A 21,524-nucleotide genomic window follows, 5' to 3' on the forward strand; every position below is an offset into this window, starting at 1 on the left:
ATAAGAATCCTACACTGCAGGATAAATATTTATGAAACGTACTTAGAAAAGTAACAATATTATTCGTGTCATGATAGTACTGAAGGCGATCAAACTTAATTAATGTCATTGCTAAATGAAGAAACATTTCATAATTTTAAGCTATGGATATGGAAGAGGTGTTTCTGACGTATTATTTTTCTACATTTGTTTGTTTGTGAGGATTTTGAAAAAATAAAGTTTGATGGGGGAATGCGTAACATTTCTGGTAAATTAGTAGTTGTCAAATTGTAATACGGTGCAGTTTATAGCAAGCCCTACTATTGCGCAGCACGTTGTGAGGTGGAGGCATTGTGGTGGCGAGTTACGCCGTCACAGTCCACCAGGAGGCAGTATGGTCGACTCCTATCGGCCGAGGTAAGCCGACCCTTACAAAGTAGTATGGATTTTCCTGGCCCCTAATTTGCCAAAAGGTTTCAGTCAGCGACACTTTTGTAATTACTGGTTAGAGACAGATGCGAGCCGTGATCGAGTATGGTCACGCATGTAACATGACTGTCAAGAAGTACTCCATTGTTAGAGGTGGGTGGCGACTACCAAAGTAAATGGTCACGTATGTCGTGGACATAGTCAACAACGGTTTCAAATGCTCAATTATTTTCAGTAAACATATTGACTGCATCACGAGGGTGCTTTATAAGTGTTTGTTTGGGACATTGTCGAGAATGGACGCATACATGATGGCAAAAGCCAGTTATGATCGTGTGCGTTAGGTTTTGTTATTACTATGAGCGGTAGTTTGCGTAGCATGGTTCACTGCTCAGAATATCTATAATAAAGTGTTACTAATCCTTATTGGATTTGCGTGTCAGCAATTTACACGAGTGACAGATTATATAATCATCTGGCGGTAACCATGGTGTGGCAAGACGCAGCACGGAAGAAAACAAGGTATCCCTCAAATTATAATTAACTGCTCTTTACTGAGAAATAGATTCTCATTTTCCTATAACCATAACCGTTACAGCACCAATGCATAAACGAAACCATGGCCATGTGTATCTCCTGCAGTGAAGGGGAAATCATCATCTTTAGAAGACACCAGTTGAGAAATAGAAACATTGCGTGTTGTACCTGCAGTGCAAGAAAGTAACGTATCTGTATCTGTGGCCCATCAGGTACTAATACCATCCATTGAGAAAAGAGCTTTCTTTAGACACAGGCTGACAGTTACTAAACTATATGAAATAAAATTGTCATAACTTCTGAACGGTTTGTGTTAGGACGATCAAATTACAAGGTTGGCCGTGAGTATGATGGAAATTAGTATGCGGATACATGGTTTGGCTTAGCGACGAAGCCCACTTACATTTGGATGGGTTCGTCAATAAGCAAAACTGGCGCATTTGGGAGATTGAGGATTTGCATTTCGCGATCGGAAAGTCTGTTCACCCTCAGCGGGTGACTTTGTGGTGTGTAATGCTCACTCGCGGAAAAATCGGTGCCATACTTCTTGATGGCACGGTGACCGTCGAACGGTACGTAAAGGTTTTGGAAGATAATTTCATCCCCATTATCCAAAGTGACCATGATTTCGACAAGATGTTGTTGATTCAAGACGGAGCTCGACCACTACGAAGCAGGAAAGTGTTTGATGTCCTGGAGGAGCACTCTGGGGACCGAATTCTGGCTCTGGGGTACCTAGAGGCCACTGGCATGGGCCTCGATTGGCCGCCATATTCTCCGGGTCTGAACACATGCGACTCATTTTCGTGGGGCGTATTGAAACACAAGGTATACAGCAATAACCAAAAAAATCGTTCCTGAACTGAAAACAGTCGTTTAGGAGGTCATCAACAGCATCGATGCTCCGACACTTCAGCAGGTCAGACAGAATTTCGCTATTCGTCTGCGTCACATCTTCACCAAGAATGGCAGGCATATGGAACATGTCATAACCAAATCCGAATATCTGTAGTGACGTTTGGATGTTGTATAAAGTTTGTGCATGCCGTAGTTTATTACTAATTAACGTTGTTTTCATATACTCCAACAACTGTCACCCTGTAGTTACGGCTGACTGTTGGAACACACGTAACGACTCTTAAAATATCACCTCACATTTCTAACGAAGTATGTCTAGTGACTGAAAGAGCTGATAAATAATTCGGGTTGCATTCACTGTTTTATATTTAAACAAAGATGAAAGATGTTGGCGAAATACTCAAATCTGTAGAACGCTTGATGGTTCGAACACAACTTGTAAAAGTATCTGTTGCTTCTCAATTTATACGATTATATAAAATGCACAGTTCCTGAACAATTAGGTATTTACAAAACTTCAAAACTGACTGGCTTTTAGTAAATATGTTATTTCACGGGAAATTGAATACAAGTACTGAGGGACGGGAAAAAAAATGTGCTTCAAATTTTAGCGCTATGCCCACGCCACTAGGTCACGTATGAGCCAGAAAATTCCTGGAAGATACGGAAAGTTTTGTGAAATTGGATGGCTGCTCTATTTGTGTAATCTGTTTCGGAAATAATACAGTCTGGTGCCGAGGATGCTCAAAAAAATACTGAAGAAAACAAAGGTACCCTGGCTAAGAAACTAATAGTACTGCATCATTCTATTCTGCCATAAAAAAAGTCTTCACAACGATGACTCTTCTACTTACCCGCTTCTACTTAATCACGACAAAGGATACGCACGTACGCTACGGTCAGTTTACATACATCAAGGTAGGCAAAATCAGAGATCTTTTAATGCGTTCACAGATTAGGAATGGCCAGACCAGGTCATCCACCCATTTACGCGAACATCTGCATGCCGCTCTGGGGACCATGGAATTTAGGTCCTGTAAGACGGGATTAGGTCACTTTCTATAGTTGAAACTATAAACCAAGGCAAAATGTCATGACCCAGTATTCAATTCAGGTGGAATCGTTAGAACACTAGTACGTACGGAAATTTTGTTTACGTAATAGTTTCCGAGAAATCGAAGAATTAATGTGTCAGATTCGTTGCAGATTTTATTTGAGAAATGCCATTACTAAATCGGACGGCGGCTAAGTGGTATAGCTGGTGCATTGAGATTACAGTTATCTTCGAAACTTCGTGGATTCGAATGGCATTTGCTGCAAATTTTTTTTACTTTTTTTTAAGGAAATGAAAGCTTCCTGAAAATTTAGATTCCTAGGGACTTCTACGACACTTAGTATGTCTTTGGAAAGATGTGAGATTAGAGTGCGACGTCCTGTCGACAACTATGTCATTAGAGATGGAAACGTAAAACTGAACGCCAGACGGGGATCTGATTAACCGTCCATAAAGAGTGGGAGCGCAGTACCTCACCACTGCGTCACCTAGCTCGATTAAGTCCTCCGTGCAGATTATACGTTTTGTGCTCGTCGCCTGGCAAGTCTAGAGGGTATCGAGAATTTTTTATTGTTATTTCTAAATTTTCCACTTCAGTTTTCGTGTTTCATGTTCGACTACCATTCATTGTGGCCTACATGCCGTGCAGGATCTTCGCCTCAGCATAGGTTGCTTGTTTACGTAAAGCACGCTGGCCGACTAGCCCCTACTTGCTGTTTGTGAATGCCACACAAGGAGCGTGGGAAAGAAGACACGTGTTGGTTGCAGGACGCTGCTGGAACGTCGTTCCACGTCTGGACGCTCTCTCTAGTCCTAACTTCCTTCTAGACATGAGGTGCAATATCTCCTCTTCCACCTGATTTGTCAGAACTTCAAAACAATAACCCAACTATGAACATCCTGACTCTGGCGCGCCCAATTGTATTCCGTACACTAGAATACATGGAACTGAGTTTCATTAACTCTTTCATTTCATAAAAAACTCTTTTCAGATGTCCATATCCTTTCTCATCGTGATCACGACCCTCAGGCGCCTGGACACATTTCGCGTTTCTGTCTGACGAAATATAGTATCCTATCTCAGTGAAAAGTTATCCCGATGAAGTGAACATACCTGTTCCAGGTGTGTGATGTTCACATCTTTTGAAAAGAATCACTGTTTTACATTTAATATGTTAGCAGCCCCAATACATCGCACGACGGCATGATTCGTAATTAACCGTCAATAGAACACCTTTCATAAACTTAACTGAAGTATGATTTCCATCGCACATCATACGAGAAATATGTGAGTACAGGAAAATGCCTTTCATTCAGCGGTTAGTGAACTACGTTGAAACCAGTTTCCCTGGATTCCTTATTTGCGTGATGAATTCCATCCAACACACTGTCAAAGTTTACGGAATGTACATTTCAGACACCTTTCGTTCTACTGCGGATCAGTAAAAGGCAGGGTGAACCCGAACCAAGCGTGTAGTACAATGTTAATCGATCACCATGGTCACGGCAGTCTTCCACGCACAGATGCTATGACGAGGCTGCCATGGACCCGGCAGCATAGCTCAGCATACGTAGTTGTGCCTATCTTCGACCAATACGCGAGTACACTTGACATAACAAAAATGTGAATTATCTACCATGTTTACGGTGGTGGAGGAGGAGGAGGAGGCGGAAATTAGTATTTAACGTCCCGTTGACAACTAGGTCATTAGAGACGGAGCACAAGCTCGGATTAGGGAAGTCTGGATAAGGAAAGCGTCTGTGCGCTTTCGAAGGAAACATCCCCGCATCTGTCTTAAGCGATTTAAGTTCAAATGGCTCTAAGCATATGGGACCTAACTTCTGAGGTCATCAGTCCCCTAGACTTAGAACAACTTAAACCTAACTAACCTACGGACATCACACACAACCATGCCCGAGGCAGGATTTGAACCTGCGGCCGTAGCAGCAGCGCGGTTCCGGACTGAATCACCTAGAACCGTTCGGCCACACCGGCCGGCGAGATTTAGGGAAACTACGGAAAACCTAAATGAGGTTGGTCGGACGCGGGTCTGAACCATCTTCCTCCCGAAATCGAGTCCAACGTCAAACCACTGCGCTACCCCGCAGGGTATCATGTTACATAGTACCCAATCACGTTACGCGGTGTACAACTGCGCTCGTAAAAGTAAGCAACACTTGTAACTGTGAGTGTACTAGAAGGGTTAACACCTTTTTAACATTTAGTGTAAGAACGTAACCTCTAAAAGCACGCAGAAACAATGTGCCGCGTCACTCGTAGCAATGAAGATATTTCGTTTCGTGATGAGGTGTGAAGAGCAGTAAGAAGTATCTAAATGTGGGCAGCTCTAGCATTTGCTTTCGTAGCTCAGTGGCGCAATGGGTAGCCTAGCAGGCAACTGCGTGGCAACATGGTTTTGTCGGTATCTGGGTTAGTGAAACTTTTGCGTTACTCCGTAAATTTTTTTAATTAGTACAACTCACAAAGTTAATTCAACAAAATTTCATATTTCTTTTTAAAATATTTTCGGTCCTAAAAAAGGCACAGCATGCGTCTCCTTTACCATTGAATATGCCATTCAAAGGCCTTCAGTTTCAATGACTGTCTACTATCTGCAAGAAAGTGAGTCTATGATGAATATAATGAATATCTCATTTTCTGCCACTTCCTCCCAGGCAGCTAGGATTTCATTACAAAGCTGATCATGCGTTCTGGGCGCAGAGTCAGGCCATTTTCCTCTCCGTTTTGTCTCTGCCTGTTCTTTTCAATACGTTTCAGGTCTGCTGCCAAATGAGACCTATACTGAAGAGAAATCTCATTCTATTCTGCAATCCGCTAGTGCAAAATCGCTGACATTTATATAAGAGACTGATCCTGTAGGAATCGGATTATTGCCTCAGGATATAGTTGTCGCAGTGAAGCTACCATAATATTAGTCACAACATGGGTGTGCTGGACCGTCTATTTCACTTCAACGCTGACATGTACATATGAGACTAGCCCTGCGGGAATCAGATTACTCCCTCAGGATATAGTTATTGCTCTGATGCTATCATAGTATTAGTCACAAGATGGGTATTATGGAGAATATATCCTGTGAAGCACTCCAAGTCCACGGGAACAAATCGAGGAACAAAAATGCAGCAGACGCCCTGCCACTGCGTAATGACTCACGGATGTACACTACTGACCATTAAAATTGCTACACCACGAAGATGACGTGCTACAGACGCGAAACGTAACCGCTCGCATCTCGTGGTCGTGCGGTAGCGTTCTCGATTCCCGGCGGGGTCAGGGATTTTCTCTGCCTCGTGATGGCTGGGTGTTGTGTGACGTCCTTATGTTAGTTAGGTTTAAGTAGTTCTAAGTTCTAGGGAACTGATGACCGTAGATGTTAAGTCCCATAGTGCTCAGAGCCATTTGAACCATTTTTGAAACTTAACCGACAGGAAGAAGATGCTGTGATACGCAAATGATTAGCTTTTCAGAGCATTCACACAAGGTTGGCTCCGGTCGCGACACGTACAACGAGCTGACATGAGGAAAGTTTCCAACCGATTTCTCATACACAAACAGCAGTTGCCCGGTGTTACCTGGTGAAACGTTGTTGCGATGCCTCGTGTAAGGAGGAGAAATGCGTACCATCACGTTTCCGACTTTGAAAAAGGTCGGATTGTAGCCTATCGCGATTGCGGTTTATCGTATCGCGACATTGCTGCTAGCGTTGGTCGAGATCCAATGACTGTGAGCAGAATATGGAATCGGCGGGTTCAGGAGGGTAATACAGAACGCCGTGCTGGATCCCAAAGGCCTCGTACGACTAGCAGTCGAGATGGTTCAAATGGCTCTGAGCACTATGGGACTTAACATCTGAGGTCATCAGTCCCCTAGAACGTAGAACTACTTAAACCTAACTAACCTAAGGACATCACCCATACCATGCCCGAGGCAGGATTCGAACCTGCGACCGTAGCGTCGCGCGGTTCCAGACTGACGCGCCTAGAACCGCACGGCCACAACGGCCGGCGCAGTCGAGATGACAGGCATCTTATCCGCATGGCTGTAACGGATCGTGCAGCCACGTCTCGATCCCTCAGTCAACAGATGGGGACGTTTGCAAGACAACAACATACGCACGAACAGTTCGACGACGTTTGCAGCAGCATGGGCTATCAGCCCGGAGACCATGGCTGCGGTTACCCTTGACACTGCATCACAGACAGGAGCGCCTGCGATGGTGTACTCAATGAGGAACCTGGGTGCACGAATGGCAAAACGTCATTTTTTCGGATGAATCCAGGTTCTGTTTACAGCATCATGATGGTCGCATCCGTGTTTGGCGACATCACGTTGAACGCACATTGGAAACGTGTATTCGTTATCGCTATACTGGCGTATCACCCGGCGTGATGGTATGGGGTGTCATTGGTTACACGTCTGGGTCACCTGTTGTTCGCATTGACGGCACCTTGAACAGTGGACATTACATTCCAGATGTGTTACGATTCGTGTTCTACCCTTCATTCGATCCCTGCGAAACCCTACATTTCAGCAGGATAATGCACGACCGCATGTTGCAGGTCCTGTACGGGCCTTTCTGATAACAGAAAATGTTCGACTGCTGCCCTGGCCAGCACATTCTCCAACTCACTCACTAACTGAAAACGTCTGGTCAATGGTGGACGAGCAACACTTCTCTTAATGAACTGTGGTATCGTGTTGAAGCTGCATGAGCAGCTGTACCTGTACACGCCATCCAAGCTCTGTTTGACTCAATGCCCAGGCGTATCAAGGCCGTTATTACGGCCAGAGGTGGTTGTTCTGGGTACTGATATCTCAGGATCTATGCACCCAAATTGCGTGAAAATGTAGTCACATGTCAGTTTTAGTATACTATATTTGTCCAATGAATACCCGTTTATCATCTGCATTTCTTCTTGGTGTAGCAATTTTAATGGCCAGTAGTGTAATTTGGGTCGAAATTGGCACTAATCGGCCTGTGTATTCGTACTGGACTACCGTTTGCTGAGGACAATACCAGTTCCTCGAAAAGTATCTCGTTACGTCTGTCACGACTGACACGGTTCTGAGAAAACCCCAATCAGTAGAGTCAGTGATCATCATGGTGCCTCTGCTTGATGGAAATACGTTTGCGAAGTTACCCTGCATCCTAAAGCAGGCGGCGAACCTTATTCACAGACTCGGGAAGTGTACAAGTATAACAGGTGATCAAAAAGTTTCCGTTCAAAGGCCATACAGTCCAGAAACCGTATGCCAATCAACAAAATCGCTGTGAACATTAATGCGATCATTCCAACGACGTACCAGGTTGAAGATAAGCGACTGGTAAAACAACGTGGCCGCTGCGTAAATAAGTCCGTAACTGCCTGTTGCACATCCTCGTTCCACAGGAATTGTTGACCCTTCAAGACCTTTTTTATGGGACCGAAGGCATGATAAACGACCGGAGAGAGATCAGGACTATAGGACGAGTTCTCCAATGTGTGCCACTTCAGTTGGCGTAAATTCTGCTTTACGACATTTGCGATGTGTGGACGTGCGTTATCATAAAGCAGCAGCACTCCTTGGCACACCATTCCACAACGGTAGTTGCCGACGGACATGCTACCCCAAACACATTCTTTTTTTCTGACTTAAGTCTATCGGAACTGTCCTTCAGCAGCCAAGAAAAGACTATCAGCACGTTGGTCCTGTTTGGAAGTATTTGTTAATAACACGTTACCGCACACACTTCGGAAAGAACGAATGGCATACTAATACTTTTCCTACACGTCGGTACTTACATAGCTGCCTCGGAGTCACGCTATGTTGCATATATGCTGCAGCAACGCCCTCAAACGGAAGATTTTGGACCACCCGTAGTATATTTCAACTGAACTGCATTTAAAAAAGGATTGAACCCTGACGTGTTGTGAATTTCATCATCCTGAACGAGTGTTTCGACGGGCCAAAATCCAGTTTACAGACACTCCAGTATCTAGATGACGTTTTATAAATCGTCGCACAGTGCACTCAGTATCACCATACCCTACCCTGGCTTCCGACGCAATCAGCTGCCCTTCCACCACAAGAGTAATGACGCGGTCACGAATAGCCTGTTGAGGATGAGGCATGGCGCATGAATAATGCGACTAGAATGAATGCGGTGTCTTACAGGTATTTGGCATTGCTCTTGAACTGTCTTTGGCTATTATAGAACAGATGGGACGCCTGCAGACCTAACTCGCCCCGACAGCCTGTTAGTCTATTACTGTGTAATATCAATGAAACTCTGTGAAAGATTCTTACGTATTATGTTAAATAGGGGTTTTAAGTATAAGTTTGCGTCTCCAGGGTGATTATTCTCCTACAAAAGGGGTTCTCATTGATTTATAGGCGTGATTCCGTTGCATATTGTATGAGAAATTAGAGTCACACCACCGAAATGTGTTCCATACAATACAGTGAAAGGCTTCATACAAAACAAATTGTTGAAGCAAAATAATGTCTCTTATGGCGAAAAAAATACACATTGATTTTAAATAAGACTCCTTACATATAAGGCCGCACTCTGTTTATTTACGAACTTATATCTATTAACATTTAACAGTCAAATAGTGGAAATTTCTTTCGAAAATATTCTATATGACTGTAGTGCCCCGCGTAGGAAAGATTACTTCTATTCAGTTAACATTCACTATATCTATGGATAGTCAAATTCTAGCTCATTAAATCTGCCGAAAAAATAAACCTGAGGCTTAACAGTGCATTACTGGATGCAAACTTGAGCAAGAAGCGTGAACGGGGCCTTACAGTAGCCAACGCAAGTACCACGAGTGAAAATAGGGCATGCCGTCGACATTTGCACTGTTGTGCAGATTTTTCAGTGCAGTATAGATACGAAACTACCTGGAGGTGAGAAGTGAAACAAAATGCAATTTCTCAGTAACGAGGCAATGGAGACCACGAGTCACGTGTATCGAAATATCCTCGAAATGTCCCCAAGAACCACCAGAATTTTGTGGGTGGAGCTAAGTTCATCCGTTACGCTGCAAGAGATACGATTATGACCAAAACATAAGACGTTGACCATGATACGAATAACTGAAGCTTCATACTGCTTGGTTACCGCTCCCGTTATCAACGTCTTTCCCCCTCATGTACATGACATTTCAAATTTACATAAACAATCGTCTGGAGGATGTAAAAGATATGACACTACAGAGCATTGAAGTTAAAGGCTCCAGCGCCTCTTTATATGTTGTACGTAACTTTCAGGGATGGTGAAGAAGGATAAATGAATCAATTTGAGATAAGGACCCTGGTACAGAATCCAACGAGTCGAAAGTTATAAGTGGAAATCTTTCTGATACGCCTGACAGTGGAATATATCTACCGGTACTGTTCTTGTTAGGACATTATGGGATTTCTGTCATCAATCCTGTCTGCCGACGAAGCAACCTTTACCAAAACTGGCATCAGTTGGCATACTCGTCATCTGTGGGCTGCAGACAATGGTTGACGCGTCTCATCAGCAGCGGTTCAGCATCAAAGTGAGGGCGGGGTCTCTTGACGACCACATGTTCGGACCGGTTATTATTTCGCAGCGCCTCGACGGAGGAACGTATCTGGACTTCCTGCGGAATACTCTGCCTGTAACTATCCAACGTGCAGGTTTCTTTCGTTCGCAAGTTGTGGCTCACGTTGCCACCAACGAAACCTGTCACTTGGGTTTTGAGGCCATCCTCAGTTCATATGAGCAGCTGGAAGTGGTTGTGAAGGCTGCTGGCCTCACGAACGGAGTGCAAGTAGAGCTCGCAATATGGAGCATCGTTCCCACAGTCGATTGGGACCCTCCGGCTTGGAGCCGAGTGGAGGGTCTCAGACAAAGAGTTTGTACACTGACGGTCTTGGCAAAAGATTCCTGGACCTACGTTAGCCAATGGTGAATTGTAGGACTTCTTTTAATAGGTCAGAGGTGCACTACACAAAGGAAGCAGCCACTTGGGTAGCTGAGCGCTTGTGGAGTGAATATGTGTTATTGCTGTTCTTCCTTTTTTTTGGGTTAGGCAGTAGTTTGAGATCCTCTGGTGAACACTCGCCAGAAGACTCGCAGACAACGAAAGCAGACTGCTTTCAGAGTAAAGACATTTTGACTGTCAGAATTGTACAACAAAATTGCCGAAATATTCGTAACAAGGTTCTCGAATTTACTGCCTCCAAGGAAACGTCTCCTGTTCAAATTATTCTTGGGGCCCAGGGCTTGCTGAAACCCGAAATAGATAGATGTTTAGCAGTTCATGGAACACTGATCGAAATTGATGTGTTAGCAGAAGAGCCAACACCGTGTAGCTAGAGGAGGCCGAAATGCACGCGTTTAAGCTCACGCAGACTGGCGTGAGGTCTGAAACAAGGTAAAGTAATTATAGTAGCCAAAAATAGTACATAGCTTCTGAAATACTTAACTTTAATCCATAATTGAAGAACATCGCTCTTGATGATACATAATTACAATCTCAATATAACCTGGTAATGGCGCCTTGCTAGGTCTTAGCAAATGACGTAGGTGAAGGCTATGCTAACTATCGTCTCGGCAAATGAGAGCGTATTTGTCAGTGTAGCATCGCTAGCAAAGTCGGCTGTACAACTGGGACGAGTGCTAGGAAGTCTCTCTAGACCTGCCGTGTGGCGGCGCTCGGTCTGCAATCACTGACAGTGGCGACACGCGGGTCCGACGTATACTAACGGACCGCGGCCGATTTAAAGGCGACCACCTAGCAAGTGTGGTGTCTGGCGGTGACACCACATTCCTCCCCCGCAAATCGGCGTACGGTTGTGGTATAAGGCTTCCGCCCGCCGTGGGGAGGACCCCATGTTGACGTATGCGACGAGGTGGGGAGCCTAACAACAGGCGGGGCTGTGCCACCCGCACCCGGCCATTCGGTCCGAGGGGAGCTAGGAAACGCCTGATAACCTAGTCCAGGGTGCACGCCAACATGCGGTGTATGCGCCCGTAAAGAGACAGGAGGGGCCGTAGGGTCGACCTCCATCGCGTCGGGGCACCCGACGGGAAAAGACGACATCTGGTCCGGAGCGGGCAAGAGTTCCATGTCGGAGGACAGCGGGTCACGGGAAGCGATCGGCGTTTCCGTGCTGAGCAGTGGACCGATACAAGATCTCGTAGCGGTACTGCGAGAGGAAAATAGACCAGCGAATGAATTTCTGCGCTGTACGTGGAGGTACAGGCTTGGTCGGATGAAAAAGCGACGTCAAAGGTTTGTGGTCTGTGATGATGGTAAAGTGACGACCATACAAGAAATCATGAAACTTTGTAACACCAAATACGAGAGCCAATGCTTCTTTCTCGATCTGTGAATAATTTCTTTGCGCAGACGAGAGCAATTTGGACGCAAAGGCAATAGGGCGATCATGCGATCCATCTTTGTGCGCAAGCACAGCACCGATCCCGAAATCCGATGCATCCACCAACAACAAAAGGGGTTTCAGGGGATCGAATGGCGTAAAGCGAGTATTTGAAAGCAACGCCGATTTCAACTGGCGAAAGGCGCGTCCGCATTCCGTCGTCCAGACGAACGGAACACCTTTACGGCGTAAGCGATGAAGCAGAGGTGAAATGGAAGAGGCGTGGCGCACATATCTGTTATAGTAATTGATTTATCCCAGCACACTCTGTAGCTGCCTCAAATTCTGCGGCGAAGGCAAGTCCTGTATGGCACGGAGGTGCTCTGGACTCGGATGTATGCCTTGGGCATTGATTACATGTCCCAGATAGGGTAAGTCACGAGCAAAAAACACACATTTGTCCTGCCGTAAGCGAAGACCATTTTGTCGCAAGTCCTGAAATAATGTTCTGAGATTGGCTAAATGTTCGTCTTCTGTCTTTCCGGAGATCACAATATCGTCCAGATAGTTTGCTGCAGTAGGGACCGGCGCACAAACAGTTTGAAGATATTGCTGAAACAATGCAGGGGCGGATACACACCCGAATGGCAGTCTTTTGAATCGATACAAACCAAGATGCGTGTTAACCACCAAGACGCGCTGGGATTCGTCGTCCACTGGTATTTGCAAGTACGCATCTGCTAGGTCCAACTTCGAAAAATATTTACCCGAGCACAGTTTGTCAAAAAGATCTTCCGGGCGGGATAAAGGAAAAGTTGCAATCACTAGTTGTGGATTCACAGTTGCCTTGAAATCCACACAAAGTCTCAATTTTCCGGAAGGTTTTGGCAAAATTACTAAGGGTGACGCCCAGAGAGAAGCCTGCACACGTTCAAGTACACCTTGTGATTCCAAATCGGGTAATGTTCTTGCGATCTCATCACGCAATGCGTGGGGAACATTGCGCGCTCTGAAAAATTTCGGTTGTGCGTTTACTTTCAGTTCCAAATGTGCTCGATAGTTCTTAGCGCAACCAAGGCCCGGTGCAAAAATGTCTGCAAACTCTTCACATAGACGAGAAACACTGGCGGACGGCACAGTCTGGTTCACTCAGAGGACCTGATTTACTATAGACAAGTTAAACAACTGAAATAAATCTAAACCAAACAAGTTCACTGCAGAAGAAGAACGAAGAACGTAAAATGACACAAGTTTTGTTTGTTCCATGTATGTTGAAAGAAGACTGCACTGTCTTAACACAGGGATAGCTTGTCCTGAATAACTATTTAACTTAACATTTGCGGCACGCAACGGAGGTGTGCCCAGTTGTTTGTACGTGTCTTTATTGGTCAATGAAACTGCAGCTCCGGTATCGACCTGGAATGGTATCACGTTGCCATTTATGACCAAATCTACAAAAAGTTTATTGCCCTGCCGACGACAAGAGCGACTGTCTCGTGCAACGTGAACTGACACTGGTACAGAAGCACTTGCTACTTGACGGGATTTCCTGCGATTACGAATATGTGCTCTTCTTGCATGGCGTGTGCCGAACAACAATCCGCACCGCCGCGGAAATTCTTTGCATTGCCAAAAGCCACTTCCCCTTGGCAACGTTTACACATAGATTTTGCTAATCCAATGTGCTTTGCACGCGTGGGTTCGGATCCCATCCTCGTCGCCATATGATGTGTTGGCAGAAGAGCCAACACCGTGTAGCTAGAGGAGGCCGAAATGCACGCATTTAAGCTCACGCAGACTGGCATGAGGTCTGGAACAAGGTAAAGTAATCATACTAGCCAAAAATAGTACATAGCTTCTGGAATACTTAACTTTAATCCATAATTGGAGAACATCGCTCTTGATGGTACATAATTACAATCTCAATATAAACTGGTAATGGCGCCTTGCTAGGTCGTAGCAAATGACGTAGGTGAAGGCTATGCTAACTATCGTCTCGGCAAATGAGAGCGTATTTGTCAGTGTAGCATTGCTAGCAAAGTCGGCTGTACAACTGGGACGAGTGCTAGGAAGTCTCTCTAGACCTGCCGTGTGGCGGCGCTCGGTCTGCAATCACTGACAGTGGCGACGCGCGGGTCCGACGTATACTAACGGACCGCGGCCGATTTAGAGGCTACCACCTAGCAAGTGTGGTGTCTGGCGGTGACACCACAGAAATGACAGATGAGACGGTACAGGTTGCAGTGTGTTCATTACAGTTGACAAAACTTCTGCCTCTATTGAGGTCAAGTTTGAGTGTGACAGTGAAGTTAACTGGTCGTGTATAACAGGTCTAAGTGAGATCAAGTTATTTTTTTGATGTTCTGCCAGCCAGTCCATTCTTCTTTGACGGTTTTAGGGTCATTGAAAGAAAGTCTACGGACAGTAGCGTGGAAATATTCACATCATGCGATAGTAGCTGGAGACGACTTTAACCTACCAAGTATACACTGGGACATCTATGGAATCACTGTAGGGGATGGAGACAGACAGTCTGGAGATGTGCTTTTGATCATGTTTCACGAAAAATATCTTGAGAAGCTAGTTTGGAGCCCACATGAAATGGAACTATCTTAGACCTTATAGCTACAAATAGGCCGAACATAGTCGATGGCGTCAGTATAGAGACGGGAGTTAGTGATCAAAATGTCGTAATAGCGACCATGGTTACTGAAGTTAATAAATCAGTCAAGAAGGCTAGGAGAATATTTCTGCTACAAAGAGCAGATACGCAGTTGCTAACATCACAATTAGACAATGAACTGAGACATTTAGTTCCAGTACGATGGACGAAGAGAGATTATCGATAAAGTTTAAACAGACTACAAATAATGGTCTGGAGAACTATGTGCCTAGTAAGTGGATTATAGACGGAAAAGGCTAACCGCCTACAAAATATCGATGCGCAAAGCTTATAACTACCACCGTCAAACCTTAGCAAAAAAAACCGAGAAAATTATGCTCGTCGAGAGGGCACGGCCGACTTCCTTCACCATCCTTCCCTAATCCCATGGGACCGATGACCTCGCTAGTTGGTCCCCTAACCCAGTTCAACCAACCGATCAATCCGAGGAAATTCTGGTCCTACGTAAAATCGCTAAATGGATCTAACGCTTATTTCCAGTCAGTCTTTGGCCAGTCTGGTGTGGCAATACAAGATAGCAGAAGTAAAGCGCAAGTTTTAAATTTTGTATTTAAGAAATCGTTCCCGCAGGAGGATCATTTAAATATTCTGTCGTTTGAACGGTGCACACACTTCCGTTAGGAGAACATAGTAATAAGCCTCCCTGGTGTAGAAAATGACTAAAACAGTTGAAAGCAAATAAGTCGCCAGGACCTGATAGAATGTCTCTTACGAACAGTTCTCTACAGTGCTGACCACTCACTCAAGTTGCATTTATCGCGTATTTCTCGCCCAGCGAAAAGTCCGAAGTTACTCAAAAAAATACACGTGAATCGTGTACTTATAATAGCGGTTTCCTTTAGAGTTCTTTAACATATTCTCAGTTCGAATATGAAGAATTTCCTTGAAAGGGAAAAGTTTTTGTTCACACATCGGCACCATCTTAGAAGAAATCGCTCGTGTGAAACTCAGCTTGCTCTGAAGCTTCCTGGCAGACTAAAACTGTGTGCCGGACCTAGACTTGAAGTCGGGACCTTTGCCTTTCGCGGGCAAGTGCTCTACCAACTCAGCTACCCAAACACGACTCACGCCCCGTCCTGACAGCTTTACTTCCGCCAGTACCTCGTCTCCTACTTTCCAAACTTAACAGAAGCTCTCCTGCAAACCTTGCTCTTTTCTCACATGACATCCTTCGAACTGTGGATGAAGAGCAACAGGCGGATTCCATATTCCTAGATTTCCGTGAAGTATCTGACGTGGTAATACACTGCCGGCTTTTGAGGAAGGTACAAGCATACGGAATAGGTTTACAGATATGTGAGCGGCTGGAAGACTTCTTAAGTAACAAAACCCACTATGTTGTCTACGACGGCGAGTGTTCATCAGAGAGAAGAGTACCGTTCAGGAGTCCCCCAGGGAAGTCTGATAGGACCGGTATTATTGCATGTATACATAAAAGATCTCGCGGACATGGTAAGTTTACTGACAATGCTGTGGTTTGCGGATAGAGTCCAAGTTGAGTGACTGTAGGATGCAAGATGAATTAGACAAAATTTCTATCTGGTGCGATGAATGGCAAAGAATGGTAAAAAGATGTAGCCCAGAAGGATAAACAAATCCATTATGTTCGAATACAGCTATAGTGGTGTACTGCTTGAGACAGTCACGTCGCTTAAATATCTTGGCGAAACGTTACGAAGCAGTATGAAATGGAATCATATAGGACACTAGTGCGACCAGTTGTTGAATACTGTTCGAGTGTTTGGGATCCGCAGCAAGTCGGATGAAAGGATGATATTAAAGCAATTCAGAAGCGGGCGGCTAGGTTGTTACTGGAAGGTTCGAGCTACGCGCAGGTATTACCGAGATGCTTCGAAAACTCGAATGGGAATCACTAGACGAAAGGCGACGTTCTTTTCGAGGATCACTATTGAGAAAAATTAGAGAACCGGCAGTTGAGGTTGACTGCAGAACTATTGTTCTGCCACCAACGTACACGCCATGTAAGGACCATGACGATAAGATCAGAGAGATTACAGCTGGTACAGAGGAATATAGACAGTCGCTTTTCCTTCTCTCTGTCTGCGAGTGGCAAAGGAAAGGAAATGACTAGTAGTAGTACAGGTTTCCCTCCACCATGCACCATACGGTGGCTTGAGGAAAATGTATGTAGTTGTATATGTAGATGTGGTGATGTGAAAGTAACGCAATGTGGATAGATTTTTGGTGAATCTTGCCCCTACTGACCTAGACATCGGCGGGAACATGTGAGGTAAAATCATTGTTTGGAGGAGTAGGAGCGAGAAGTGCACACAGGACATCCTGGAACCGCAACCCTGTGTTTAGAGACATCGAGTGTATTCTATGTACAAGCCTGTAGTGGCTATTGCAACCTGTTATGAGCAGGGTCGACCTAAAGGTGCGGTAGGACTAGAACTACGAGACAGTAGAGTATTTATTAACGGCACAGCTTGTGACATTCAGGACCGACCTTTCAGCTTAGAGCTCCCTTAACAGGAGCCACAGTTGCACTGGCCTGACAAACCCCTAGAAGTGCTCATAATTCAAACGTAACCCACTCCATAACCTACCCCAACAATATCCTGGAAGTTGACCTTCTCCTGTCCTTGGACGAGGTAATAGCAACTCAGAAAGGACGTATTAGTGCAGAGAACATGCTTCTGCACGTGCAGCAGCATCATACTGATAAACACCGTAGATAAAGGGGCTTGCACTTAAGGTACAGTTGTAATCGTAACTTTTTCTGTGCAACCTATGACTATTTAAGGTGGAGATCCACTCACCCACCATAATATTCTCTGCATTCGACACAAAACAGAATGGATCAACCATAGGATGTAGTAATTACTCAAGTACACAGCTATTGAACGTTGGGGTTCACGCTGACCTAGTAAAAGGGAAACTTGACTGGAATATATGCATAAGGTGAGACATTTACGATTGTTTTTGAAAAAATCTGGAAAACCACAAGTAAAATTAAGAAACGATTGCAATGAAAGTTCTTCATCTCAAAAGGGGACATCCAATGACACCTAACTCGACCCCACTGTCCTACCCCCAGGAGGTGGGAGAGGCTCAGATTTGACATCCTAAATAGGAGCCTCTTTTGTGAATTCAATTCCTCTGGGAACAAATAGGAAAATTTTGTATTTAACAGTTTTTTGTTGCGTGACAGACGGCACTGTAATCGAAAAAAATCAATATGGGTTGAAAACTTTGAAATATGATAGACAAATGTTTGAAATGGTGCTCCTGATAGTGAGAGGCTAGATGACTCAAACAATGCACCCCGGTGCTGAGAGTCAAGTGGACTCATCTAAAACAAGCACCCCGATGGTGAGACGCAAGGGGACTCACATTAAGAAAGCAACCCGAAGCGAACGAAGTAACTATGTCCATGTCGTTGCGCCTGCGTAACGCTAAAAGTAGTTTAAAGTCATTGATAAACAAAGCAATGAGTTTTTCTAACTCCTTCCCATCCCAGCGATATCTGTGAAAGAATTTACACAAATAATGCAGACAAAACAACGAATTATGTTTTGGAGAATCATGTGTATCTGCTACAAGAAACCGGTTTAACATTAAATGTTTTAAGATAACTGTCTTTCTAAACTCTTAGGATCCAAGCCTGATGTGTATTTATTATTGATGAATAGGCACAAGTGTAAAAAATTTAAGTATGGAAGTTACGTATTTTTTCCCTAACAATTCTAAACTGCAATAAGAAAGGGGAGTTCCTATCTATAATTTCATATCTGACGCCCTCTCCCCCCGTGGGAGTAGGGCAGGAGTGTCGAGTTTGGTATCAGTGGCTGCCCCCTCCGAGACAACCAGTTTCAATTATAATCTCTCTTTAATCCTACGTTTCCAGATACTTCGTAAAGGAATTCTAAATGCTTTACTCATATGTAAGAATTTATCTGTGTCACAAGTCATTTCCAGGGCCATTGGCAATTGGTGATCTGCTGGAGCACTTCTTCCAAAGAGGAGACGCGTATTGCACCACTGCTTCTTTTTACTTAGCGTTGCTGAGTTAACGAGAGACGTCACTACGATTTGATGGAAGAAGTTTCAGGTAAACGGGAGAGACAGAAGCTACGAAGGCATTCTGTGGCAAGAAGCTGTGGATGGTCATGGCTGACGCAGCAAAATTCGTCGCCCCAGGCAGCACCGTATGCAGTGTTACCAGACATCTGAGCCTCACTTCTGCCGTGAGGGCTGAACACTACTGATGCAACAGAAGTACGGAATCCAGGATTTAGCAACGCCAACCGGCTTTACCACATGGCCTAGACCAGCATCAGGCTCCTCCCTGTCCTCCGTGACATGGAGTACTAGCCTGGAGAAACATTGGTGGGTGAAACAACCATAAATACAGTCCATTCGAACCAGTCAGTATCAGTCATCGTCTGCAGTTAGCTAGGAGAAGTACTCGTAGCCAGCCACCATCCTGCGATGTGTCATCTGGCTGTCCTTACTGGACACCACCTCCATCAGCTGTTATAGGATGTGACTAGACCCTGATGGTTCATGGAGTCTAACTGGTGCCCTCCAGCTGGGGACCATGTACTGGCTGACTGCTGATGCTATGAGAGAGCAGATCAGCTGTCTTGCGTAGGCGTACTCTACTATTGCTGGCTTGCCTTGTGCGGGCACACTCTACTTCTGCTAAGAACCTTCACTGCTGCCCACGTTGGGGTCAGTAGTTGAACTCTTCCCGCTCACTGCATTGAGCCCCAAAGCAACCGCAGAAGCCTGCCTCCATCCTGGACTGCCTTCGCATTTCTCCTCCTGCCGAAGTACACTGGACTCGCGTTCGGGAGGACGACGGTTCAAACCCCTCGTCCGGCCATCCTGAATTAGATTTTCCATGATTTCCCTAAATCGCTTCAGGCAAATGCTGGGATGGTTCCTTCGAAAGGGCACGACGGACTTCCTTCCCCACCTTTCCCTAATCCGATGTGACCAATGACCTCAATGTTTGGTTCCCTCCCCCAAATCAACAAACCAGCCAACCATCCAACCAAACTGCCGAAATGCTGTCAGCATGATTCTGCCTCGCTGTAAGCTGTCTGCGAAACCTGCTTGCTATATTAAGCGCCTTTACCACACTCCAAGACTGAAGTCCAACCATGGCTGTCGTCTGCGACAAAAAAGTTTCTGTATCTGATGGAATTCATAAATCAATGTATCTGTCATCCTATGTACTTATCATGAGATATCCACTTCGCTCCATGGAGAAACATTTGATGGAACTAAACATAACAAGCAGATAATATATTTTGACCAGTCAAGAACGCACTTGCTATGGGAGACTCTTGGGAGGATCCAGAGACTGTACTGAAACATAACAGAGATCTAAGTGGTTTTTGAGTCTGAGTAACTGCGAACAGAAAGCTAGAGGCCTGGAATTGGTTTCTGCTAAGCACGTGTGGAAAGGGTCTGTGGACAATGACAAGATTAGCACGAGAGACTGACTAGGTTTTACCGGCAACGCGATTACAGGTGGCCGCAGGACAATCACGATAAACTGCAGATAGTTGGCCCCTAACGTATACGGCTGGCTAACAGCAGATACAGGTAGTATGTACTTCAGTAACATGAAATGAGGCTGGGAAGTAAATACAAGAGCATCAAGTCACTCAAGAGAGTGCAGTATGTTATATTTAAAACTGTGAACTGCAATCATAAACCTACCTATAATTAAACCACTCATCCCACAACAAATTTTTACACTTACTGAGTGATAAATAATTTTATTATACACGAAAAACGATATGGCCGGTAATGGCATTGCACAATAGCCATCATCGAGACAAACAACGAATATTATATTGTTGTTGTCATATATTCTATAATATTAATTTTATATGTCTAAGTATGTCGAATCATAGCGTTCTCCACATTCACACTGATAAAATGAAGCAGTGTGCGCTTACTAGGGAATCGAGTTAATAAACTATGATCAGTGCTGATTATAATATAAATCAGCGTGAAGGAGAAGCGCAAATGTGTCAATATTAATGAAATATGTAATTAAAAATGATAATAATTGATGTCAGGAGACACATTATGAGATGCCCTGTCAATTAGAATGTTTATTTTAGTTATAGAATAACTAGCGTAGGAATGGTGTTCCGTTTATATATCTGTCTAAGTGATGTACAAATTATATAACTGGGCGGGGAGCTGCTCAAGCTCTCATTGCCTGAAGTGACATGACGTTGGTTGATATATGTGGTAGAAAGGGTGCTCTTGGGAACAGGAGGGACGGAGAAGATAGATCAGTTCTGGACATAGATCGAAAAGGAGAGACGCTAGTTTTCTACCATCGGTGAGTACAGCAGACAGGTGTGATTGAATTTATGAAGAGACACTTTGGATAGATTATAGTATCTAAGTTACTGGCATCTAAGAATGCAGGCACAGAAACTTATGTATTGAGTACTCATCGTGGCATGATTTGTGTGGGGATTTGTCGTCTTTCCACTAGATGATTCATACGCTCTGATACGTTTCAATAATTAACCCTATTTACTTATAAAACTCTTTGTAGGACCACCATTCAGTAGGGGTTTGACCCTTACTGCATAAACTATCTGTTGTTAAAACTTACACCT

At 44.6% G+C, this 21,524-nt stretch overlaps 1 protein-coding gene across 1 annotated transcript in view; it reads right to left on the reverse strand.

Moving 5' to 3' along the window:
• LOC126470735 (uncharacterized) overlaps positions 1-21,524 on the reverse strand; it is an 803,331-nt gene that overhangs the window by 297,614 nt on the left and 484,193 nt on the right. The gene's annotated exons all lie outside the window — the stretch shown is intronic.

This window comes from Schistocerca serialis, chromosome 3, assembly GCF_023864345.2.
Source record: "Schistocerca serialis cubense isolate TAMUIC-IGC-003099 chromosome 3, iqSchSeri2.2, whole genome shotgun sequence".
Classification (NCBI taxonomy): domain Eukaryota; kingdom Metazoa; phylum Arthropoda; class Insecta; order Orthoptera; family Acrididae; genus Schistocerca; species Schistocerca serialis.